We start from the raw sequence: 26,419 nt of genomic DNA, 5'->3' as shown, positions 1-26,419 counted from the left end.
CCCTTCCTTTCTTCCTGTAGTTTGAGATTCAAGGATCCAGTTTGAATCTTGGCTCCCCCATTGCTGGCTCTATGACCCGGGACAAATTACTTAATTCTTTTTGTTTTTATTTCTACATCTATAAATGGAGGTGAAAATGTTGAGCCTCACTGAATTCTATTGAGGACTAAATGAGATCATGAAAATAAAATCTCTGACAATATTCATTATTTGAAATGCTGGGAAAATAAATTCTATTTCTGATGTTAGGTCAGGGATTTTTGTAGTGAGCAGTGCAGCTCCCAATCAGAACAGTAGCTGATGTGAGCGTTTCTCCATATGGCCAACACTCATGGCTGACCTCCTTTAAAGGTAACCTGGAGTAGGCTGGGTTCTTCTTTGTCTGTACACTCTTGGAAAAAGCCTCTTCCAATCTGAGAAGGTGGAATCCAGGAAGAGGAGGAGCTGGGGTGATGTTCTCAGAGCTGGGAGATATGCTCCGTCTGACTATTAGTTTTATTATATCTTCATACTTCAGCAGTTTTGTAGAATTCTCATCTTTGTATCAATATCATAATTTTGTATTCATTTTTTGTTTTCTCACCTGAGAATCCATATGAATCAAATATGAAAAACAAGATTTTCTTGAGTTGTACAATTAACATTTTATTGTTTATCATTCATCTCATATATATGATTTTTCTTTGTTGGTTGTGGGTCTTGAACTTAGGGCCTGGGCACTGTTCCTGAGCTTTTTTGCTCAAGGATAATGCTCTACCACTTGGAGCCACAGTGCTACTTCTGGTTTTATGGTGGTTAACTGGAGTTAAGAGTCTCATGGACTTTCCTGCTTGGGGCTGGCTTTGAACTGTGGTTCTCAGATCTCAGCCTCCTGAGTAGCTAGGATTACAGGTGTTAATTACCAGCACCCAACCCATCCCATTTTCAATACATTTAAAATATGCAATTTTGTAATTGACATCCTATTTACTATTCTGTGTAACCAGTTTTTCTCACTCAATGATATTTATGAGTAGCATGCTATGTCAGCACAGTGAGATATAAATTTACTTTATCTTTTTCAAAATACATAAGCTGGGTGCTGATGGCTCACACCTGTAATCCTAGCTACTCAGGAGGCTGAGATCTAAGGATTGCGGTTCAAAGCCAGCCTGGTCAGGAAAGTCTGTGAGACTCTTATCTCCAATAGACTACTCAGAAAAAGCCTGAAGTGGCACTGTGGCTCAAAGGATAGAGTGCTAGCCTTGAGCACAGAGAGGCTCACAGAGTCCAGGCCCTGAGTTAAAGCCCTAGGGCCAGCAAATAAAATAAAACTAATGTTGTATTCCAAAGTATGGATTTTAATTCAATTCGAAAATATTTACTGCAAAAATATTTATTGCAGAACATATACATTCTAGACAATCTTCCAGCACTTGGGATATATCAGTGGACAAAATAGGCAATATTCCTTTATGCCTTGCCTCTTTGAATTGAATTTCAAGATAACCAAATATCCCATTGGTGAGGAAAATATAGAGACTTCCTGTTAATAAAAAATAGGAGGCCAGGTGCGAGTGGCTCATACCTGTAATCCTAGCTACTTACAAGACTGAAACCTAGGTTCAGCCTAGGCAGAAAAATCTCAAAGAATACATCTCCAATTAACCAGCAAAATTTTACTGGGCTAGAGGCATAGCTGAAGTGGTATAGCATTAGCGGTGAGCAAAAAAGTTGAACAAGAGCTTGAGGCACTGAGTTCAAGCCCTAGTACTGCAAAAAAAATTTTTTTAAAGCAGAGAATTGATGGCATTAGAACCGAGCATTTTTCCATCCTTAGAAAAATAATTGAGTCAGTCAGTAGTCATCAATGTTTAAGAGCAGAAGAAATGCCAATAGGAAACTTGCCCTGGAGGGATCCAGATGAGAGGCCACCACGCTGCTAAAAGCAGGACCAACAACCTGATAACACAGGGCTCCTGACTCCAAGCTACTCCCAGGACCACCCTGTGAATGTGCTCTGGACCTCAAGGGCTAACATTTATGAAAGATAACATTTAAAAACATGCTGAAAAACTCTTTCACTTATTGTTAGTCAGGGCGTTTGAATGTAAATGTCAGAAACCTAACTCAAATATGAGGAAAACTAAATTAACAGCCCAATCAAGTAGGCTGATTCAGAGCTTAATTGGCTCAAGAATTCACTGTTTCATGATCACACTGTTTCTCCTTTTTTTCTTGAATGCTTTCTTCCATGACACAGGCAAAATAAGGGCACCAAAACTTATCAGTGAGCAATGTTTTGGGATCAAGCAAAAATGTCCTGGAAGGAATTCTGATCTGTCTAGCTCTGTAAATGGGATAGTTCTAGAACCAATCTGTGGCTGGGAATAGGGAGTGTTTCATAGGCTAGGCTAGATCATGTGGTTTTTCCTGTCTGAGATTGGGGAAAAGAGGAGTTAGCCTCTCTAAAGCCATTTGGAGGCACTTCTGAATGGGAATGAGTATCTGTTACTTAGGTGCTCTGCCCTTCATACCTACCATACTATGTAGAGGAAGAAGAGATGACTTTTTTGTTTAAGTTTACTCTTTTTTTCTTTTTTTGTCAGTCATGGGACTTGAACTCTGGGCCTGGGCACTGTCCCTGAGCACTTCAGCTCAAGGCTAGCGCTCTACCACTTGAGCCACAGCGCTACTTCCGAGATGAACTTTTTAAAAACTATCAACTAACACATTTAATAGAAAATCTAAGTTAGGGGTTATTTCTGCATGACATTGGATTTTGAAGTGTGATGCCTAGTCACAGCATTAGCTAGGAACTTGTTGGGAATGCAAATTCCCAGGCTCTACCCTAGCTCTACTGAATCTCAAACTCTATTGTATGCTGGCTTACATTCTTTCAGATATATGCCCAGGAGTACTCAAGAAGAATCATGTGGTTTCTATTTTTAGTTTTTTGATGAACCTCTATACTGATTTCTGTAGTGATTGGAATAATTTACATTTCCACCAACAGTATCAAAGGGTTCCTTTCCCCTCTTCTTTATCCTCAACAGCATTCATTGTGATGGCTGCCATTCTGACAGGGATGAGATAGAATCTGAGTGTTGTTTTCACTTGTATTTCTTTTTTTTTTAAATAATTTTTTAAATTTTCTTTTAATTTCCCCAGCACACATAGACAATTTGTTTTGCTTTTTGTTTTTTGGCCAGTCCAGAGCCTTGAACTCAGGGTCTGAGCACTGTCCCTGGCTTCTTTTTGCTCAAGGCTAGCACTCTGCCACTTGAGCCACAGCGCCACTTCTGGCTGTTTTCTATATATGTGGTGCTGAGGAATCGAACCCAGAGCTTCATGTGTACGAGGCACGCACTCTTGCCATGAGGCCAAATTCCCAGCCCCAAAGTAGATGCAAACTATTTTTGTTGTTGGTTGTGGGGCTTGAACTCTGGACCTGGGCGCTGTCCCTGAGCTCTTTAGCTTAAGGCTAGTGCTCTACCACTTTGAGCCACAGCACCAGTTCTTTGTATTTCTTTTGTGATGAAGGGCATTGAACTACTTCATGTGTTTATTGGACATTTGTATTTCTATTTTTGAAAGCTTTCATTTGTCTATTAACTGGATTATTTTTCTCTTGGTGTTTAATTCTTTGAAATGTTCATGAATAATTGTAAAGGATTTTCTACCATTCTGTAGATTGTCTCTTTATTCCATAATTGTTTTCTTTGCTGTGTAGCTTTGTAAATTGGATGCCAGTTTTTACTGTTGTTTCCTGAGATGTAGGAATATTTAGAAAATCTTTGTTTTATGTCTTAACGTTTTTTCTTACACTTCCTGTAATGGTCTAAAAGTTACAGGTCTTCTAGGAAGTACTCAAAGACTGAATGACTTCTCATTCCCTAGAAGATTTCAGGGTTTCTCAGAGTCCTTGATTGGAGAATGATAGTTAGCCAGAAGCAATGGAGAAATGTAAAGAGTGAGATCACAACATTTCTGAAAGAGAACATTTGTAATTAAACTTTCCAACCAGACTGTGACAAGAGAGCTGCTATACTTTCAGACATCACATCTATACTCCAATGACAGTTAACAGATAAAGTATACTTTACATAGTTAAAATTTGAGTTTAGGAATCAATAAATATAGTTTTCTAGTGTAAATATATCCACAAAATTACATAGGCTATAACTTGTAGTAACTCATAGTAACTTAGAACAAAAATTATGTTTATCTCAAATTCAGATTCAACTGGGCATGTTTTCTTTTAAAACATATAAATTTATTGTTATTAAGGTATTGTACAAGGGGGTTACTATTTTATAAGTCAGATAATGAGTACAATTCTTTTTGGATAATGTCACCCATTCTTTTGCTTTCCCTCAGTTTCCCCATCTTGTACCTGCCCACAAGTTGCATAGTTCATTTCCCACATAGTATATAGCAAGATATCTTCTTATGTGTTATATCTGTAAATCATACATAGGAAGGAAGAAGGAGGAAAAGCAAAGGGGTTTTCTTCTGTGGAGGCTTTCTCCAGGGATGGGCTCGTTCCCCAGGTTCTATCTCTTTAGCCAGAAACAGCATAAGGGCACCTAAGAAGTGATTGCTTTTAGTTGGCCATAAGTGCTTTCCTGAATCAAATCAGAGCGGAAAGGGGATCAATATTAGACAGCTAGCTTTCCCATTTCCCCATTTTCCAGTGGTGACACTGAAAATCTGTAGCAACCAATATGGCATTGACACTGCCAGAGTGGACAAACAACATTTAAGAATACACACACCTGCCATGAACACCAGCCATACTAGATTTATTGATACTAACCCCACCCAATATGTCATTTAGTTTCTTTTAAAATTTATTGTGACTATAGAAATATTACTCACAATTGAGTACAAGATCCTAGTTTACTTCTTTTATGGCTCTTTATTCTTGATAGTTATTTGATGACCTTTCAAAAACATCGGGACAATTTTTAGGTTCAGATGTGTGTGTGTGTGTGTGTGTGTGTGTGTGTGTGTGTGTGTGTGTGTTTGGCAAACTGGTGTCTGTAGCCTGCTCTAAGTTGCTCTCAGCACAGCTGTAGAACTCTTTCTTCTGTGACTTCCCTTTCCAGTCTTTCATGATGAATCTCATTTTCCAAGTTTGTAGTGCTCTTTGATCTCGCTGGAGTTCTTCCCTCGATTATCTAAGGAAGTAAAGTTTAGAGACATATTACATCTAAAAATACTCCTATCTTCACATTTGGTTGGTAGCTTGGTTGGGACCGGAATTCAAAATAGGACATAATTTCTTTTACTATTTTTCTTTTGTTAATATTGGGGTTTGACTTCAGGGTCTCACCCTTGCTAGGCAAGCGTTTACGTGAGCCACAGCACCACCTCCCTCCCTTTTTCTTTTTCTGTAGTTATTTTTCAGATTAGGTCTCTTGTTTTGTATGGGGCCTACCTCAAACCACAATTCTTATACCTATGCCTCTTACATAGTTTGGATTACAGACATTCAGGACAACTACCACACCTGCTGAAATGGGGTCTTGCTAACATTGAGGTCTTTCCTGTGCTGGCCTCACATTGTGATCTTCTAGATCTCTACCTTTTGAGCTACCACATCTGCTTGCGGCACCCCCTCTCCTTTTCCTTTACCTTTGGAGGTGTGATTCTGTTGTTTTGTAATATCAACTGTAGCTACTAAGGTGATGCCAGTTTTTATGTCTTATTCTTTGTAGGAAACTTCTGAAAAATTTGAGATCTCTTTATTAGCTGGGCCTAATAGTATATTTCTGTATTCTCAGCACTTGGGAGTATGATGCAGGAGGATTGAGAGTTCAAGTCCAACTTGGGCTATTTTAGTGAGATCCTTTCTCATAAAAGGGTAGTGGGTGGTGGGATTCAGACGCTGATGTGTCACACCTGTAATCCTTGCTACAAAGGAGGCTGAGACATGAGGATTGAAGTTTGAAGCCAGCCCAGGCAGCAAAGTTCCTGAGACTCTTCTCTTCAATTAACTATCAAAAATCCAGAAGTAGAGGTATGGCTCAAGTGGTAGTGCACTAGTCTTGAGCACAAATGATCAGGGACAGTGTCCAGATCCTTAGTTCAAGCCCCAGGAATGACACAAACAAAATGAGGGTCATAGGTGGTGGTGGACACCTATAATTCCAGATATTTGGCAGTGGTGACAGACTGAAAGTTCAAAGCCAACCTGGGTAAAAGTTAGGGAGAACCTATCTCAGAAACAAAAAAATATAAAAGTGTCAGTGTTTCCTCTGAGTTTAAAAATTTGTACTCCCCTACTTCTCTGCACCCCCCCCATGATTTTTCTATATCCATGAGGTTTTAACACTTCATAATAATGTGACAAGGAAGTCTTCTCTTCTCTTCTTTTTCTCCTCAATGCTTCTTTTTTTTTCTTTTCTTTTCTTAGATTGGCCCTAGAGCTTGAATTCAGAGCTTGGGTGCTGGCTGCTTATGGCTGGTGTTCTGCCTCTTTTTAAAAAAATTTTTTATTTATTTATTAATTGAACACAAATTTTTTGGACAGGGGGTTGTGCAAAAAGGGTACAGTTACATAGTAGGGGAGTGTACATTTCTTGTGCCTTCTTACACCCTGTTTTTCTTTCCCTTCTCTAGGTCAGGTAGACATATATACAATATACAATGTACCAAGAACATATACAGTAGCCATGTGGCCGCACCCAAGAAAATTCGCCTAGGGCTTTAAATGCAATGTCGATATTAGACAATATGTCGATAGTAGTCTTATATGAACCTACATACATAGCTTTTGAGCTATTGTATTCCACTGAGAGGTCAATTTTTGACCTTTATGTGTTGAGTAATTGTTTGGTTTTAGTTACATACTGTTGGGTCACTGACCCAATCCTGTGGGGAATACTATTTGCCAAGCAGATTTTGGTTTCCCAGACTTGGTCTCTACTGTCTCTCGTCTCCCTTTCTTAACAGTCATACATCAGGGAGATCATGCCCCTTTGTTTTCTATGTTCTAGGCTTGTCTTGCTCAACATTATTTGTTCTAGTTCTGACCATTTCCCTGTGAATAACAATATTTCACCATTCCTAATCGCTATGTAGTATTCCACTGTGTATAGGTACCATATTTTTTGGATCCATTCATCTGTGGAGGGGCATCTGGGTTGTTTCCATATTTTGGCTATTGTGAATTGTGCCGCGATAAACATGGAAGTACAAATGTCTTTTTGATATCTTGGGGTTTGCTGTTTAGGATAGATGCCTAGGAGTGGTATGGCTGGGTCATAGGGTAGGTCTATATTGAGCTTTTTAAGAAACTTCCATATTGTTCTCCAAAGTGGTTGTACTAATTTGCACTCCCACCAACAATGGAGAAGGGTTCCTCTTTCCCCACACCGCCTCCAGTATTCGTTGTTGCCTGAGTTCAGAGTATAGGCCATTCTAACTGGGGTGAGGTGGTATCTCAGGGTTGTTTTTATTTGCATTTCCTTTACTACCAGGGATGTTGAACATTTCCTCATATGTTTCTTTGCCATTTTTATCTCTTCTCTTGTGAAGTCTCTCTTTAGCTCCTTTGCCCATTTCCTAATTGGTTTATTGGGCTTGGAGGGGCTTAGTTTTTTGAGTTCTCTGTAGATGACAGATATTAAGCCTTTGTCTGTTGCTGTGCTGGTAAAGATTCTTTCCCATATCGTTGGCTGTCTTTCTGTTTTGGTGGCTATGTCCTTAGCTGTGCAGAAACTTTTTATTTTGTAGTAGTCCCATTTGTCGAGTCTTTCCCCTATTTATTGTGCCCCTGGGACTCTACTCAGGACGTTCCTTCCTGTGCCTATAAGTTCTAGCGTCTTTCCTACTCTGTCCTTCAGTAGTTTCAAGGATTCAGGTCTGATATTTAGGTCCTTGATCCATTTTGAGTTGATCTTGGTGCATGGTGATAGGCTTGGGTCTACTTTTGAGTTTTCTGCATATGGCTGCCCAGTTCTCCCAGCACCAGTAGTTGAAGAGGCTATGTTTATTCCATTGTATGTCTTTAGCTCCTTTGTCCAATATCAGCTGACTGTAAGAGTGCGGTTTTATTTCTGGATCTTCAATTCTAATCCATTGGTCTTCCAATCTGTTTTTATACCAATACCAGGCTGTTTTTGTTATGATGGCCCTGTAGTAGAGCTTGAAGTCTGGTATTGTGATACCTTCTGCACTCCTTTTTTTGCCTAGAATTGCTTTGGCTATTCTAGGTTTTTTGCTGTTCCATATGAATTTATGGATTGGTTTCTCTATTTCAGTGAAGAATGTAACTGGGATTTTGATAGGGATTGCATTGAATTTGTATAACAATTTGGGCAATATGGCCATTTTCACTATATTGATTCTGCCTACCCGTGAGCATGGGAGGTCTTTCCATCTCCTTGTGTCTTCTTTGATTTCCCTTATTAGATTTCCCTTATTAGTTCTCATTAAATAGGTCCGTCACGTCCTTGGTTAGGTTGATCCCTAGGTACTTTATTCTTTTTTTGGCTAATGTAAATGGAATTGTTTCCATAATTTCCTTTTCTGTTTGTCTATTGCTGGTGTACAGAAAAGCTGCTGACTTTTGTGCATTGATTTCGTATCCTGCTACTTTGCCAAAATGGTTTAGTAGGTGTAGGAGTTTGGGGACTGAGTTTTTTGGGTCCTTCAGATATAAGATCATGTCGTCTGCGAATAGGGATAACTTGATTTCTTCCTTGCCGATGTGGATCCCTTTGATGTCCTCCTCTTGCCTTATTGCTATGGCTAGGGATTCCAGCACTATGTTGAAAAGAAATGGGGAGAGTGGGCATCCTTGTCTTGTTCCTGAATTTCGGGGGATGATTTAAGTTTCTCTCCATTTAATATGATATTAGCAGTTGGTCTGTTGTATATGGCTTTTATTGTTTTGAGGAATGTTCCATCTATTCCTGTTCTCTCCAAAGCTTTTAATAAGTATGGATGTTGTATTTTGTCAAAGGCTTTTTGGGCATTGACTGAGATAACAATGTGATTCTTGATTTTAGTTCTGTTTATGTGGTGAATTACATTGATTGATTTATGGATATTGAACCATCCTTGTGACTGTGGGATGAAGCCTACTTGGTCATGATGTATAATTTTCTTGATCAGTTTCTGGATCCTGATAGCTAATATTTTATTGAGGAGCTTTGCGTCTGTGTTCATTAGTGATATTGGTCTGTAGTTCTCTATTTTTGTTGGGTCTTTGCCTGGTTTGGGAATGAGTATGATATTAGCTTCATAGAATGAGTTTGGGATTTCTCCCTCTGTTTCTATTTCGCTGAAGAGTTTAAGGAGTATTGGTATTAGTTCCTCACTAAAGGTTTGTAGAATTTGTTGGTGAATCCATCTGGGCCTGGGCTTTTCTTTGTTGGGAGGTTCTTTTTTTTTTTTTTTTTTTTGGCCAGTCCTGGGCCTTGGACTCAGGGCCTGAGCACTGTCCCTGGCTTCCTTTTGCTCAAGGCTAGCACTCTGCCACTTGAGCCACAGCGCCACTTCTGGCCGTTTTCTGTATATGTGGTGCTGGGGAATCGAACCCAGGGCCTCATGTATACGAAGCAAGCTCTCTTGCCACTAGGCCATATCCCCAGCCCCCAGTTGGGAGGTTCTTGATTACCTCCCGTATCTCACTGTAAGTTATTGGTTTATTTAGTTGATTTATTTCTTCTTGGTTCAGTTTGGACAGTTTATACTTCTCTAAGAATTGATCCATTTCTGTAAAATTATTGGTTTTTACTGAGTAGAGGTTCTGGAAATAGCTCCTTATGATTGTTTGAATATCATGTGTACTTGTAATTTTTCCGGTGGAGTCCCTGGTTTTATGTATATGAGTCTCTTCTTTTTTTTGTAAGTCTTGTGAGGGGTCTGTCAATTTTATTTATTTTCTCAAAGAACCAGCTTTTAGTCTTATTTATTTGTTGAATGGTCTTTCTATTTTCAATCAGATTTATCTCTTCTTTAATCTCTGTGATCTCTCTCCTCCTAGTCAATTTAGATTCGGTCATTTCTTGTTTCTCCAGTTGTTTTAGTTTCATCATGAGGTTATTCACCTGCTCTGCTTCCATTCTTTTAATGTGAGTGCTGAGGGCAATGATCTTGCCCCTCAGTACTGCCTTAGCTGTGTTCCATAGGTTTCTTTGTGATGTATTTTCATTGTCATTGTGGCTTATGAATTCGTTGATTTCATCTTTAATTTGGTCTGTGGCCCAAGTGTTGGATAACAGTGTGGGGTTTAGCCTCCAAGAATGTGTATAGCCTCTGTGGTAACCGTTGTTATTGAGGGTTACCTTTAATCCACTGTGATCAGATATAATACATGGGATGACGTCAATACTTTTGTATTTGCTGAGTTTCTTTGTGTGGGCTATGACATGGTCTATTTTGGAGTATGATCCATGGGCTGCTGAGAAGAAGGTGTAATGGGTCTCTGTAGGGTGGAAGATTCTGTATAGGTCTGTCAGATCCATTTGGGATATGGTGTTACTTAGGTCCTCAGCTCCCTTGCTCATCCTCTGGGTGTTGGAACTGTCTCTTGGAGAGAGTGGGGTATTAAAGTAACCCACTATGATTGTGTTTGCATTTATCTTGTTCTGTAATTCTGTGAGAATTTGCTTGACATATGTAGGACCTCTTTTGTTCGGTGAGTATACATTTATCACCATGATGTCTTGATTCTTGATTTTTCCTTGTATTAAAATGTAGTGGGGCTGGGGATATAGCCTAGTGGCAAGAGTGCCTGCCTCGGATACACGAGGCCCTAGGTTCGATTCCCCAGCAGCACATATACAGAAAACGGCCAGAAGCGGCGCTGTGGCTCAGGTGGCAGAGTGCTAGCCTTGAGCAAAAAGAAGCCAGGGACAGTGCTCAGGCCCTGAGTCCAAGGCCCAGGACTGTCCCCCCCCCCCCAAAAATGTAGTGTCCTTCTTTGTCTTTTTGAGTTGATTTTAATGAAAAGTCCAGCTTGTCTGAGATCAGGCTGGCTACACCTGCCGTTTTGGTAGGTGCGTTTGCTTGGAAGATCTTGCTCCATCCTTTCATTCGGAGCCTGTTTTTGTCCCTTGCTGTAAGGTGTGTCTCTTGTTGATAACAGATGTCAACTTTTTGTTTGTGGATCCATTCTTCCAGTCTGCTCCTCTTTATCGGAGAGTTTAAACCATTTATATTCAAAGAGATAAAAAATAAGAGTATTTTTTCTCCTTCCATTTTCTTGTTGGGCTGTTTTTTCCTCTTTTTTTTTTTTTCCTTGTCTTTAGTGAGCTGTTCTTCCTGTTGGGCTTTGGCTATTGTAGTTTCTTTCTGTTTCTGTCTGTGTCTCTTGTACGATCTCTGTTAGGTGGGTTTCCCCTCTTAGAATTCGCTGTAGGGCTGTTTTTTTATTCACATACTCCTTTAGATCCTCTTTGGTATGGAAAAATCTGGTTTTCCCTTCGAAGTGAACTCCAATTTCGCTGGATATTTGATCCAGGGTTGCATATTGTTAGCCTGTAGTACTTGGATGGTGTTCTTCCACTCACTTCACGCTTGGTAGGTTTGTGTGGAGAAGTTTGCTGTTATTCAAATCCTCTTCCCATTGTAGAAAATTTCTTTCTTCGCTTTGGCTGCATTCAGAATTTGCTCTTTATTCTTGAGATCTGAAGCCTTGAATATTATGTGCCTTGGGGTGGCTTTTCTGGGGTCTGGCTTGCCAGGTGTCCTATAGGCTTCGGTTACCTGGATGGGGTCCCTTGTGAGATTGGGGAAGTTTTCTGCAATAACTTTATTGAAAATATGATGAAGCCCTCTGCTCTGGTATTTGGCTCCTTCTTCTATTCCAATTATGCGCAGATTATATCTCTTGTCTTTGTCCATTAGTTCCTGGATTAGTCTTCCCTGAAGCTTCACCGTTTCTTGGAGTGTGGTAATTGTCTGGTTGTTGTCGGCTGTTTCATTGTCCAAGCGAGAGATTCTGGATTCCATATGGTCGATTCTTTGTGCTGTGGATTCAATTGCAGAGTTTATGGATGTCAGAGAGCTATTTATGGTTGTCAGATCAGCTCTGATCGTGGAAATTTCTTCCTTTAAAGAGTTGCATTTTAAATCTATTTTTTCATGCATTTCACTTCTCAGGATGTTAAGGTCTTCTTTAAAGAAGGCTTGCATTGTATCCATTTTTGCTTCCATTTCTTTCTTGGCTTCCTGGATATCCTTCAAGACTTCCCCTCTAAACTCCTGGAATTGTTTTCTGATTTCAATTCTGATGATTTCCCTTATTTTGTTAACATGGCTTCATTTGCTTTTTTAGTTTCCATCTCCTCTTCAGTCGTGCTGCTTTTTGGAGCTGGCGAGTTGGCTTGCTCTTTGATGAACTGTGTTATATTTCTTTCTGATTTGCGCATCTGGGGATCTGTGGGTGGCTTCTCTGGTTTGGTTTTGTGTTGTTTCCTGCCGTTCCGCTGGTGGGAGCCTTGTGTCCTGGTGTCCTGGCTCTGGGTTTGGGTTTGGCTTTGAACCTTGCTTCCCAATGGGTGAGCGTGACCTTCTCGGTTATTGCTGAGGTGGTCACTCTCCCTGCTCTTGGGGGCCGGTGGGTTCTGTATCTTTCTCTGCAGGTCAGTGTCCTGGCGCTGTGCTGTGCTGACCCTAGCGTGCCCCTGTTGGGGGTTTGCTGGTCGTTGATTCAGCGTGGTGTGGAGGCTTATCTCTTCTTTGGTTCTTTTTTCCACTCTGTATCTTGGTCAGAGGAGTGCACCTCTCAGGCAGTTCACCTTCCTGTGTGGACTGCTCTGGGGTGGGTGTTGTTGAGGGGCGGCCCACCCACTTGTGCGGAATGTGCCAAACCGAGTGGGCACAGGCCGATGGATAGCTCTGCCCTCCTGAGTAGGCGTGCCTACCAGAGTGGGTGCTGTCGCTGGGGGCCCCGCCCACCTGTGTGCTGCCGCTGTGGCCCTGTCCACCTGAGCGGGGTACGCCTACCAGAGAGAGCCCCAGGTTGTTGGCTTGTGCTTGCGCCCTCCCGCGAGTCCGCTGTGGGGGCGGTATGTGTGGGGCCCAGTGGGATCAGTTGTCCATGCGCGGGTTAGTGCCCTCAGACTGCGCCTCCGCTGTGAGGGGGGTGCGTGGTCAGGCCCAGGTGTCCCTGCTGTGCTGGTATTGCCCACCAGCGCCTGTGATTTTAGGTGTAACAGTCTGCAAGGTCCAGGCACCTCGGGTGGGGCTTGCACTGCTGGCCGTCCCCCGGCCCCTGTTGGGAAGGGGGCAGGGCCGATTCGACCAGTTCAGGATCTTGGGCGGCCTTGGGGCTGCTCCGCCCTTCCCCTGCTAAACTTCTGTGACTTCCCAGCGCCTGATGGGAGCTTCCTGCCTGATTTGGGGGTTCTTTGTTCCCTTGGGGTTGGGAGGGGGAGGGAGCGAGATCTAGCTTCTTTGTAGGGTTTGGGTCTCTGATAGCTGATCTCCCGTTGGGGGAGGGGGTAATGGGGGACTCACTCGTCCTGGATTGTGTGTGTGTCCCATGCCGCCGTTGGTCCTTCGGGTGTGGCGAAAGGTCATGTTGGCGTCCCAGGCTCTCTCCTTTTGCACCGCTGGGTTCCCCAGCCGCTTATGTACGTACGTTCCCGGTGTGGGCCCAAACTTCCCGTCGCCGCCGTGGCCGTATGTCTTGGTCCGCACTCTCCCTAGTGTCTGTGGAGTCCTGCTGTCTGGACTCTGCGCTGCCAGCAGTAGGTCTGCCAATCGCCGGGTCCCCTTTCCCAGCCTGGCCCTGTTCAGGCCAGGGTCAGCTGGTGGGGGGAGGGTGCCCCATAGATTCTCCGGCTCCGTGTAGGTTTTCGGCTCTTCTTTTTTACTCCTTTTTGTTTTCCTGCATTTTTCCACTGCTTCTGGCTGCTGGTTTTGCTGGATTCTTGATGGTGTGTTGGGTGCTGAAGTTCCCAGCTCACTATTCAGTTGGAGCGAGTTGGGGTACCTCCCTACTGTGGCGGCGCCATCTTCCTCCTGGTGTTCTGCCTCTTGAACCACAGCTCCACTTGTTACTTTTTGGTGGTTAATTGGAGATACAAATCTCACAGACTTTCCTGCCCAGGCTAGCTTTGAACCAACATCCTCAGATTTCTGCCTTTGAGTAGCTAGGATTATTGATATGAGCCAATAGTACCAGCTTCTTCGTACTTTTTTAATTCATTTTTTTCTGGGATGTCAACAGGCTTTTAAAAATGTTATTATTAAGGAGTTGTTCAAAGGGGTTATAGTTCCACAAGTCAGGTAATGAGTATAAGGCTTCTTGGACAATGTCACCCTTTCCTTTGCTTTCTCCCACTTTCCCCCACCTGTCTCTGCCTGTAAGTTAGAGTTCATTCTTTACAGGGTATACATTGAATACCATGACTGCATTTATCCACCCTTCCTCTCTCCATTTCTGTGCTCCCCTCCCCCCAGGACAAAATAACAACAACAGCAAACAAATAACAAGCAGCAACAAACCATGTTTCTGTTGCCTGGAATTTGTTTTAATTAGTATTTTAGATGTTCAGTCCCACTGGTGGTTCACACCTGTAATCCTAGCTACACAGGAGGCTGAGATCTGAGGATCGTGGTTTGAAGCCAGCCTGGGCTTCAAATTACTCAGAAAAAGCTGGGAGTGGTACTGTGGCTCAAGTGATGGGGTGCTATCCTTGAGCCAAAAGAAACTCAAGCACAGCATGAGTTCAGGCCTCAGGACTGCCATGCATGCAACACACACACACACACACACACACACACGCACACACACACACCATCAAAATAGATGTTCAAAGGAGTTATGTCTTTGAATTCCTCCCCTAAGTATATCCTATTTTAATCTGCTTGTGTATAAATGCATAGAGCCCTTCAACAGGCTTTTTCTGTAAGAAAATTCAAATCCTGCAGTTGAGGGAAATATTCTGATGTATCCCTTGATAATTTCCTATCCTTTCTTTTTTATGATCTCTTCCTTTATCCTTTTGGGAATTTCTTTACTGAGATGTTTATGCCTCCTGGACTGACTGACTTTCTTGCTGCCGCCTCCTCCTCCCCCATCTTCTTTGTGAGTTTGAATTTGGGGTTTAAATTCAGGGCCTTGCAGTTCCTAGGCAGGCACTGTACTACTTGAGTCATGCTTCCCCACACCTCTTTTTGCTTTTGATTGTTTTTGGAATTGGGTCTTACTTTATGTCCTGGCTAGCCTAGGGTCCTCCAGCTTTCTGAGTAACTGAGATAACTGGATGTATCACCACACTCAGATATTTTATTGGTTGAGATGGGTTATGGTTATGTCCAGTCAGGTCTTGAACCACAATTCCTCTGAGCTGTACCTCCTTAGTATGTAGGATTATAGGTGTGAGCCACCATGCCACCATGCCACCATGCCCGGCTTGAGATTCTTCGTGTGTGTGTGTGTGTGTGTGTGTGTGTGTGTGTGTGTGTGTGTATGTCATGGTCTCCTACTATGAGTACATATTTTTTTAACCATTCCTTCTTGAAATCCTGCCCTTTTTATTACATACATTTTGAGACTGTTTCTCTTACTTCAGAGTCATGAAGGTGGAAGAAGAGAAGGCTGGGGTAGGAAAGCTGGACCCCACAGGCTACAAAAGAAGACATCCAGGTCAAGGTAAAGACACCTTGAAAACTTGATGCAAATCCCAGGAACGTTTGAGAATTCCTTGGTGTTTTTATAACAGCACTTATAACTGGAGCTCCTAGAGAGCTGGTCTTTTTCCTTGACATTGACTTCTTCAAACTGATAGAAACTGCCTTTCTCCATGTTTTAAAGGGACCATGTCACTGGGTAGGAAACATGTAACTGGCACTTTGCCAAGATTATAGCTTTCCTAACACAAACTCACATAATTTTACCAATTTACAAATCATGATTAATGCCAAATAGCAACATTGAGTAGATTTTGAAAATGCCAGCACAATTAAAACAAGTTCAAGAGTGGCTAGAAGGAGTATTTCTCTTGGTACAGAAGTACTGACTGAGCTCTCCTGTCCAGATGGACCCCTGATTTAACAATGGTTTGATTTGATTTTTTTTCAATTTTATGATGATTTGAAAGCAGAGGTAGGTAGTACTGATAAAAAAAACACCTTTTGATCTTTTCTTGGGCTAGCAATATGCCAGACAATACTCTGTCATGATACGAGGCTGTGGGAGCTCACCACAGCTTGCTACAAGGGTCTGCCACAAGAGGAAACCCCTGAGGTGCTCCAAGGTGCTGAGTAGCTAGGCTAAGATACTTCAAACTTAGGTGCTTTAAGTGCATCTTCAAACCTAGGATGCTTTTCAATTTGTGATTAATTAACCTGGATATAACCCATTGTAAATTGAGAAGTATCTGTACACTACAGAAAAGCAGTCACAGGGCTGCTCTCCTAAAAAGGAGGAAATCTGATGGCCTGCTGACCCCCCCATTACCACAGTCACACTTGAAAGAAGCACTGATCTTGTTGCCCAGCAGATGCTTGTTGAATGGAGGAATATGTAAGTTACTTTGGGGCTGTTGATGGATCAAGAGGAATGAAGTGAGGGGTTCCTGGAAGAGCTTGGCATGTGTCCTGAGCCACACTCTGCCTGATGCTGCCAGACAGAGGAGTGGATCTGCAGAGCTGAAGGAGAGTTGGACTTGGGGGAGAGCAAGCCTTTCTCTGCAGCTCACCAGCTAAATAATCATGTACTATGATAGGAGCCAGAAATGGATAGAGTAAGTTATATTTGGGACAGAAAGTGAAAGGTTTCCTTGAGAGCTATCTCTTGTGTTCTTTAATAACAATATTTTCATATGCATCATCCCATGATTACAATTTTCAAAATTATGGTCCAAACACAATCCTTTTTTTTTTTTTTGGTGCCAGTCTTGAGGTTTGAACTCAGAGCCTGGGTCCTGTCCTTGAGATTTCTTTTTGCTGAAGGCTAGTGCTCTACCACTTGAACCACTGCTCCACTTCTGGCTTTTTGGTGATTAATTGGAGATAAGAATCTCATGGACTTTCCTTCCAGGGCTGGCTTTGAATTGTGATCCTCAGATCTCAGCCACTTGTTGAGTAGCTAGGTTTGCAGGCATGGGCCACTGGCATCCTGCTTCTCATGATTCAATTCTATCTTCTCAAAAACCTTGCCAATCATTTTCATATTACAGATAAGAACACTGAGAAACAGGATGCCTGTGACCACAGAGTAAGTACAGAGCAAGGGAGAGAGCACCCAAGGTGGCTGTGTCTTGGAGTAGAGGCCTTTCTGATGTACCTGATGCTTCTTATTCAGATTTTGTCTCGAGGGGAGAAAATAGGGTAGGAAATTGGACATTAGAAGATCCAAGTATGCTAAGCCCTTAGAGTGGAACTACTCACTTCTAAGTGCTTCTACACAAGTCTTACCTAGAATTATATACTGCTTAAGAAATGTGGTATAAGACCTTGGGGTATAATTCATTAGTAAAATACTTGATTAGCATGAGCAAGGCTCTGGGTTCAACTTCTAATGCAACAACAAGAACAATAAGAACCACAATCAAAATGTGGGAAGGGAAGTCACACTATAGTTGAGAGAAAGGAAGGAAGTGGGGCCAGTCATTAAGTTATTATTGTAGATCTAACCAACCAATCTATGAGCAACAAGAGGCCCATCCAGAAATGCACTTCTGGTCCTACCAGAAATGTATAAAACAATCAAGTAGTAACTATTAAAATAGCTGCCAAGACTTTACTTTGACATGTAAAGAGCTTCAAAATTGTAATTTCCACATTCATATCAAAAAGTTGAAACCCCCCTTTTTCTAGATGCATCAAAAAATTTAGAGTTAAGGGCTGGGGATATGGCCTAGTGGCAAGAGTGCTTGCCTCGTATACATGAGGCCCTGGGTTCGATTCCCCAGCACCACATATACAGAAAACGGCCAGAAGTGGCGCTGTGGCTCAAGTGGCAGAGTGCTAGCCTTGAGCAAAAAGAAGCCAGGGACAGTGCTCAGGCCCTGAGTCCAAGGCCCAGGACTGGCCAAAAAAAAAAAAAAAAAAAAAAAAAAAAAAAAAAAAAAATTTAGAGTTAAAAACTCTAAATGGAGCCAGTCTAAGAAACCCTCACACTTTCCTTAGTTTTACCCTTGCTTGCTCATTGAGGGTCAGAGAAAAATACTATTTCCCCAGGAGAAGGGAAAATGTAACATTGTTGAAATAAACCTAGGAGCATTCACAGTGATCTAGCCAGCAAAGAAAAACAGCAAAAATTGCTAGACCCTATTCCAAACTTGGTGGAAGGGTAATTACACAGCTCTACCTTTCTCTAGACTTCCTATCTCACCTAAAATGTGGGTGGGGAGGGAAGAAGCACTTTTGAAAATCACAGCCTGCTAAAAGATTGAGACCTAATTATAGGATTATAGAATGGCTTTCCTTCCCCCAACACCTTGTTACCACTTCATGAGAGATTCTGTATAATAACAATGGATTATAAGCAAAAGAACTGCAAACCTCAGACTACTTAAGGAGTTTCTAGGGAAACCTGAAAACAACAGAGGATACAAAAAAAGGATACTAGAGGAAATTGAAGCCTCTTATATTTACTGCTATAGCAAACACAACCTAACTACTAGCCACAAAAACATTAAACCTAATATTAAAGACCAGCATTGTACTAAAAATATCTTTAGTTTATAATTTCCAGATATTGAGGCTCTAACTTGAATCATCTGCATGCTTATTACTACTAAAGCCATTTTCCTCTTTTGAACTTTTATACTTTTCTTTTCTTTTTGCCAGTACTGGGCCTTGGACTCAGGGCCTGAGCACTGTCCCTGGCTTCTTTTCTTGCTCAAGGCTAGCACTCTGCCACTTGAACCACAGCACCACTTCTGGTCGTTTTCTATATATGTGGTGCTGGGGAATTGAACTCAGGGCTTCATGTATACAAGGCAAGCACTCTTGCCACTAGGCCATATTCGCAGCCCCTTATTTTCTTTTTTGAATTATCAGATCAGGAATTTAAAGTAACTATTTAAAGTAACTATTGTATCCTTAGAAAGATAATGGAAAAAGTGGGCATCATGTGGACTCAGAAGTGTAATAGAGCAAAGACAAAACTCCAAGAAAAATAAAGTCTAGGTATAAAAGACACTATTACAGCAATGAATAATGCCTTTGATGATCTCATGGACCTAGAATAAACCATGTTAAGTGAGGTAAGCCAAGCTCAGAGAGACAACACATGTTTGCTCTCATGTGTGGAAAATAGATCTAAAATACAACTGGACATGATAACTTATACAGGACTCCAAGCATTCACACACAAACAATCAGACTAAAATACCCTTAGGTGGGGGAACCTAAAGGTGTAACTTCTTTGAACATTAAAATATTATTTACAAAATGAATTCCAGAATATGGAAACATGGATGTTTTGTTGTTACTGTTGCTGATTGTTAAGAGATGTTCTTCAGAAAGACATATAGATCATATACGAGATGTACATAAAGCAAGGGATAGCATCAGAGATGAAATAAACAAAGATAAAATATTATTCTTATTATACCTATCTACTTTAGTAGGTAACTATATTGTTTAAGGTAATGATAGTAAATGATGTAGTGGGTGATTATAAGATATGGAGAGATTAAAGGAAGCAAAATTATAGGGATGAGAGAAATTGAAAATACTCTGCTATATGATGCCAATACTGCCCAAGAAATACTACAGTTATTTGAAAGTGATTTAGTTTAGTTACCCAGGTACATTGAAGGTTTTAGAGCAACGTGTAGAATTTTTACAAACATGCTTACAGGAGAAGAAAATGGAATCATGTACAATGCTTAGTTAAAGCCAGAGGAGGAGTTGGTGGCTCACACTTATAATCTACCTATTCAGGAGGCTGAAAGCTGATGGATTGTTATTTGAAGCCAACCTGGGCAGAAAAGTCCCAGAACCTCCATCTCCAAAATTATCAGCAAAAAGCTGGGCTAGAGGGATGGTTCAAGAGGTAGATTATCAACCAAACAAGCAAACTGAGCAAGAGTGAGGCTCTGAGTTTCAAACTTTGATAAAAATTAAAACCCTGGCAAAGAAATAAAGAGAGAAAGAAAGAGAAAGGAAGAAAGAAAGAAAGAAAGAAGGAAAGAAAGAAAGAAAGAAAGATAGAGAAAAGTATTTGTGGGACTCAGTGAAAGCAGTGCTTAGAGAGATTTTTTTTTTTTTTTTGGCCAGTCCTGGGCCTTGGACTCAGGGCCTGAGCACTGTCCCTGGCTTCCTTTTGCTCAAGGCTAGCACTCTGCCACTTGAGCCACAGAGCCACTTCTGGCCGTTTTCTGTATATGTGGTGCTGGGGAATTGAACCCAGGGCCTCATGTATATGAGGCAAGCTCTCTTGCCACTAGGCCATATCCCCAGCCCCAAGATTTTTTTTTTTTGATGCTGGTCTTGGGGCTTGAACTCAGGGCCTGAGCACTCTCCCTGAGCTTTTATGCTCATGGCTAGCACTCTGCCCTACCACTTGAACCACAGGTCCACTTCCATCTTTTTTTTTTTTTTAGTAGTTAATTGGAGACAAGAATCTCATGTACTTTCCTGCAACCCTCAGATCTCAGTCTCCTGAGTAGCGAGGATTATAGGCATGAGCCACCTGTGTCTGCGCCTAGAGAGAAATTTTCAAAATGTATTTCATTGTTATTGTTAAGGTTGTTGTACAGAAGTGTTAGCATTTCACAGTTAGATAATGAGTACATTTCCTTTATTAGACAATGTCACTCCTTCCTTTGCTTCCCCCAGTTTCCCCTTCTCATCCCTGCCTGTAGGTTACATAGTTCATTTGCACATAGTGTATACTGAATGACATTTGTTCACCCTCCCTCCCTATCTGCACCCCCCTTTGCCACCCTAAAATACCCAAAAGCAAAAACAAACACCACTACTACCACCACCACCACAAACAAAACACCTAGCTTTCCATTTCCTGAAATTTATTTTGATAATTAGTATTTTAAATGTTTACAGAAGTTACACCTTCCCACTAAGAACGACTGTGTGTGTGAATGTCTAGAGTCTTGTATAGATTATCATGTCCAGTTATAGTTTAGATCCAGCTTCCCCATGGGAGAGAAAATAACCTGTATTTGTCTTTCAGAGCTTGGCTTACCTCACTTAGCATGAGTTGTTCTAGATCCATACAGTTCCCTGCAAATGACACAATCTTATTCTTGCTTAGAGAGAAATTTATAGCATTGAATGTGTGTATTAGAAAAGGAAAAATATTCTCAACAAAATTCTGGACAATCGACTTCAACAGGTCATCAAAAAAAATCATACACCATGATCAAACTGGATTCATCCCAGGAATGCAAAGTTGGTTCAATATATACAAGTTAATTAATGTAATCCACCACATCAAGCGGAGCAAGGTAAAGAACCACATGGTAATATCTCTGGATGCGGAAAAGGCATTCGATAAAATCCAGCACCCATTTATGATAAAAGCCCTGGAAAAATTGGGATTCCAGGGAACACTCCTGAATATAATAAAAGCAGTTTATGACAAACCAACAGCAAGCATAATTCTAAACAGTGAAAAACTAAAGCCATTCCCTTTAAAATCAGCAAGACAGGGATGTCCACTCTCTCCCCTCCTCTTCAACGTAGTACTAGAATTCGTAGCCAGAGCAATTAGGCAAGAAGATAACATAAAAGGGATCCAGATAGGAAAAGATGAAGTTAAACTTTCTCTCTTCGCAGATGACATGATCCTATACCTAAAGAACCCCATAGGGCTGGGAATATGGTCTAGTGGCAAGAGTCCTTGCCTCCTACACATGAAGCTCTGGGTTTGATTCCCCAGCACCACATATATGGAAAATGGCCAGAAGGGGCGCTGTGGCTCAGGTGGCAGAGTGCTAGCCTTGAGCCGGAAGAAGCCAGGGACGGTGCTCAGGCCCTGAGTCCAAGACCCAGGACTGGCCAAAAAAACAAAACAAAACAAAACAAAACCCCATAGACTCTACTCCCAAGCTACTAGAGCTGATCCAAAACTTTGGCAAAGTAGCAGGATATAAAATAAACCCTCAAAAATCAATGGCCTTAGGGCTGGGAATATGGCCTAGTGGCAAGAGAACTTGCCTCACATACATGAAGCCCTGGGTTTGATTCCCCAGCACTACATATATAGAAAATGGCCAGAAGTGGTGCTGTGGCTCCAGTGGTAGAGTGCTAGCCTTGAGCAAAAGGAAGGCAGGGACAGTGCTCAGGCCCTGAGTTCAGTGCCCAGGACTGGCAAAAAAAAAAATCAATGGCCTTTCTATATGCTAATGACCCAAAGACCGAGGCTGAAATCAGGAAAGCAACTCCTTTTGCAATAGCCTCAAAAAACATAAAATACTTAGGAATAATCTTAACCAAAGAAGTGAAAGACTTCTATGATGAGAACTTTAAAAACATGAAAAGTGAAATTAAGGCAGAAGTAAGGAAATGGAAAAACCTCCCATGTCCTGGATTGGGAAGATTAATATAGTCAAAATGGCAATATTGCCAAAGGCTATCTACAAATTCAATGCAATAGCCATTAATATCCCAACACCATTTTTTAATGAAATAGAGGAAGCAATTCAGAATACGGAACAATAAAAGACCCAGAATAGCAAAAACAATCCTAAGCAGAAAGAACAGTGCTGGAGGAATTACAATACCAAACTTCAAGCTGTATTACAAAGCTATAGTAATAAAAATAGCTTGGTATTGGCACCGGAACAGGCCTGAAGACCAATGGAACAGAATTGAAGACCCAGAAATGAACCCACAGAACTATGCCTACTTAATCTTTGATAAAGGAGCTAAAAAAATAGGATGGAAGAAAGATACCTCTTTAACAAATGGTGCTGGCAAAACTGGTTCAACACCTGCAACAAACTAAAATTAGATCCTTATATATCACCCTGCACCAAAATCAATTCCAAATGGATCAAAGACCTCGAAATTAAAACAGATACCCTGAAAACACTGAAAGAAGGAGTAGGAGAAACACTTGGGCTCCTTGGCACAGGACGGAACTTCCTTAACAAAGACCCAGAAATGCTACAAATCAAAGAAAGGATGGACAAATGGGACTGCATCAAACTGCAGAGCTTCTGCAGGGCAAAGGAAAAAGCTCGCAAGATAAGCAGAAAGCCCACAGATTGGGAAAAGATCTTTACTGGCCATACAACGGACAAAGGCCTCATATCTAAAATATATGCAGAACTAAAAAAATTAAATTCCTCCAAAACAAAACCGCAAAGAACCAACAGCCCCCTCAACAAGTGGGCTAAAGACTTAAAAAGACACTTCTCTGATGAGGAAATGAGAATGGCCAAGAGACATATGAAAAAGTGCTCTATATCACTGGCCATAAAAGAAATGCAAATCAAAACAACATTGAGATTCCATCTTACCCCAGTAAGAATGTCCTATATCAAGAAAACTAACAATAATAAATGTTGGCGGGGATGTGGCCAAAAGGGAACCCTACTTCATTGTTGCTGGGAATGTAAACTGGCTCAGCCACTCTGGCAAGCAGTATGGAGATTCCTCAGAAGGCTAAACATAGAGCTCCCCTAAAACCCAGAAGCCCCACTTTTGGGCATCTAACCCAAAAGATTACAAACAAGAACACAATAAAGCCACCAGCACAACAGTGTTCATCGCAGCACAATTTGTCATAGCTAAAATATGGAACCAACCCAGATGCCCCTCAGTAGATGAATGGATCAGGAAAATGTGGTACACATACACAATGGAATTTTATGCCTCAATCAGAAAGAATGACATTGCCCCATTTGTAAGGAAATGGAAGGACTTGGAAAAAATTATACTAAGTGAAGTGAGCCAGACCCAAAGAAACATGGACTCTATGGTCTCCCTCATAGGGAATAATTAGCACAGGTTTAGGCTAGTTGCAGCAGAGGATCACAAGAGCCTAATAACTATGCCCCTATGAATGCATAAGATAATGCTAAGTGAAATGAACTCCATGTTATGGAAATGAGTGATATATCACTGTTGTAATTACTTTTAACATGCCATGTGAAACCGTAGCTTCTATTGTTGATGATCCTCTTGTATCCCCTGCCTGTGGTTGTACCTGCACTATCACTGTATCTTATCTGAGTACATTGGAAACTGTATATACTGGTATAGAACTAGGAAAGTGAAAGGGAATACCAAAATCAAGAGACACAGGATAAAAAGACAAACAACTACAAAAGCAATACTTGCAAAACCGCTTGGTTTAAACCAACTGAACAACTCATGGGGGGAGAGAGAAAGGGGAAGGAGGTAACAAACAGCACAAAAAAATGTATCCAATGCCTAACGTATGAAACTGTAACCTCTCTGTACATCACTTTGACAAATAAAAAAGGAAAAATATCTAAAATTAGCAATCTAAACTTCCATCTTAGAAACAAGTACAAAAATTATCTTAAAGCAAGAAGGAAAATGAATTAGAATTATATATTTGGAATTAGCAAACAATAGAGAAAAATCAATGAAGGTGAAGTTGATTCTTTGAAAAGGCTAGTGAAATGGATGGATCTCTAGTCAGACTAGCTAAGGGGAGAGGGAAAAAAGAAGAGGATACATACATTATCATCACTGATTCAATGCACATTAAGAAGTAGTTTAAAAGGAATAATGAAAGAACTCCCTAAGCCACAACTGAGGATCTCAGTTTGAATCCAGTCCTGGCAAGAAAGTCTGCCAGGGGGCTGGGAATATGGCCTAGTGGCAAGAGTGCTTGCCCTGGGTTCGATTCCTCAGCACCAAATATATAGAAAACAGCCAGAAGTGGCGCTGTGGCTCAAGTGGTAGTGCTAGCCTGAGCAAAGAGAAGCCAGGGACAGTGCTCAGGCCCTGAGTATAAAACCCAGGACTGGCAAAAAAAATAAAAGTCTGTCAGACTCATATCTGCAACTAACCACTAAAAAGCCAGAAGTGGAGTTGTGGTTCAGATGGTAGAGTTCTAGCCTTGAGCACAAAAGTTCAGAGACAGCACCCAGGCCCTGAATTCAAGCCCAGGATCAACACACACACACACACACACACACACACACACACACACACACACACACACACACACACTCAAACCTGACAGTGTCAGATGCTGATCAGGACACAGAGCAACAGGTAAGTTCTTCCACTGCAGGCAGGAAGATAGTATGGAGTTTCTTACAAAGCTAAATTATCACGTGAACCAGCAATCATATTCCTAGATACTCAATTGTCTTGAAAAAGTCTGTCTACACAGAAGCCTGCACATGAATATTTGTCAATGCTTTACCCATTATCACCCCACATTAGAAGTTATCCTGGTATCCTTCAACATAGAAGATTGAATAAGCAAAACTGTGACTTATTCATACAATGGAGTATTATTCAGGGATAAACATAAATGAGCTATCAAACCTAGAAACACATCAAAACATATGTGTTTTTCCCCAGCACTTGAATAATGCCTCCCCCACTTGTGTGTGAAACTTAAATGGGTATTGCTCATTAATTGTGTGCGTGTGTGTGTGTGTATGTGTGTACCAGCGCTTGAACTCAACACTTCTGCTCTCATTCCACTTGCTTGTTCATGGTCAGCACTTTTCCACCCGAGCTACACCTCCAGTCCTCAATATTTCTAGTTGAAAGACCCAGTGTGAAAGGCTACAAATTGTATGACTCCAACTATATGACACTGTAGAAAAATCAGAATTATAGAGATAATACAGAGGAGTGTGGTGAGGGAGAGGAGAGCTATATAGGTGAAACAAAAGTTTTAAGGTAGTGAAAATATTTTATAGGATACAATAATGGTATCTGCATGTTATTACTCATGTGTCAAAAAACCCATGGAATTATCTATACAACAAGAAGAGTGAACCTTAGTGGATATATAGATGATAATTCATTATGTATCGGCATCCATTAATTGTAACAAACGTATGATACTAAAGGCAAGATGTTCATAATAGGGAAAACTGAAGGTGGAGGTGGTGGTGGGTAAAGGTGGAACTCTGTCTTTGTTCAATTATGCTGTAAGTTAGAACTGTACTAAAATTTTACTTAAAATTTAAAAACTCTTGACTAACACAACACAGCACTAAAATTATCAGTCCCCAGCTGTATCTCATGTTGACCAGCTGGGCATTTGGCATATTATTCAGGGTTGCATAGCATCAGGCTTCTTGGTGAAATTCTGTATTAGATTTCTTGGTAACTCAAGTTCTTAAAAATTTTAGTTCACACAACCAGTATTGAGAAGCCCTTAATAATATATTTTCCTGGTTAAGTAGTGTCCTGGTAAATAGCATATATGGGCCTTGGTTTTTAGTAATGATGGCCCTCCCATAACAGCCACTAGGGGCTTGGCACTATGGACCATATCTGTGCCCTGCTGAGGGACACATCCCTGCACCATGTGACAAAAGTATCTGGC

At 41.2% G+C, this 26,419-nt stretch overlaps 1 protein-coding gene across 1 annotated transcript in view; it reads left to right on the top strand.

The window, feature by feature from the left end:
• Positions 1-15,527: 15,527 nt before the first annotated feature.
• The window catches only part of Slc4a5 (solute carrier family 4 member 5), an 80,737-nt gene continuing 69,845 nt past the window's right edge, over positions 15,528-26,419 (top strand). Inside the window, exon 1 of the mRNA XM_048352771.1 lies at positions 15,528-15,601. The gene's annotated coding sequence lies outside the window, so the exon portion shown is untranslated. The remainder of the gene's footprint in view (positions 15,602-26,419) is intronic.

This window comes from Perognathus longimembris, chromosome 8 (genome assembly GCF_023159225.1).
Source record: "Perognathus longimembris pacificus isolate PPM17 chromosome 8, ASM2315922v1, whole genome shotgun sequence".
NCBI classification, from domain to species: domain Eukaryota; kingdom Metazoa; phylum Chordata; class Mammalia; order Rodentia; family Heteromyidae; genus Perognathus; species Perognathus longimembris.
The sequence above is the reverse complement of the archived record's forward strand: the minus strand, read 5'-3'. Positions and strand labels throughout refer to the sequence as shown.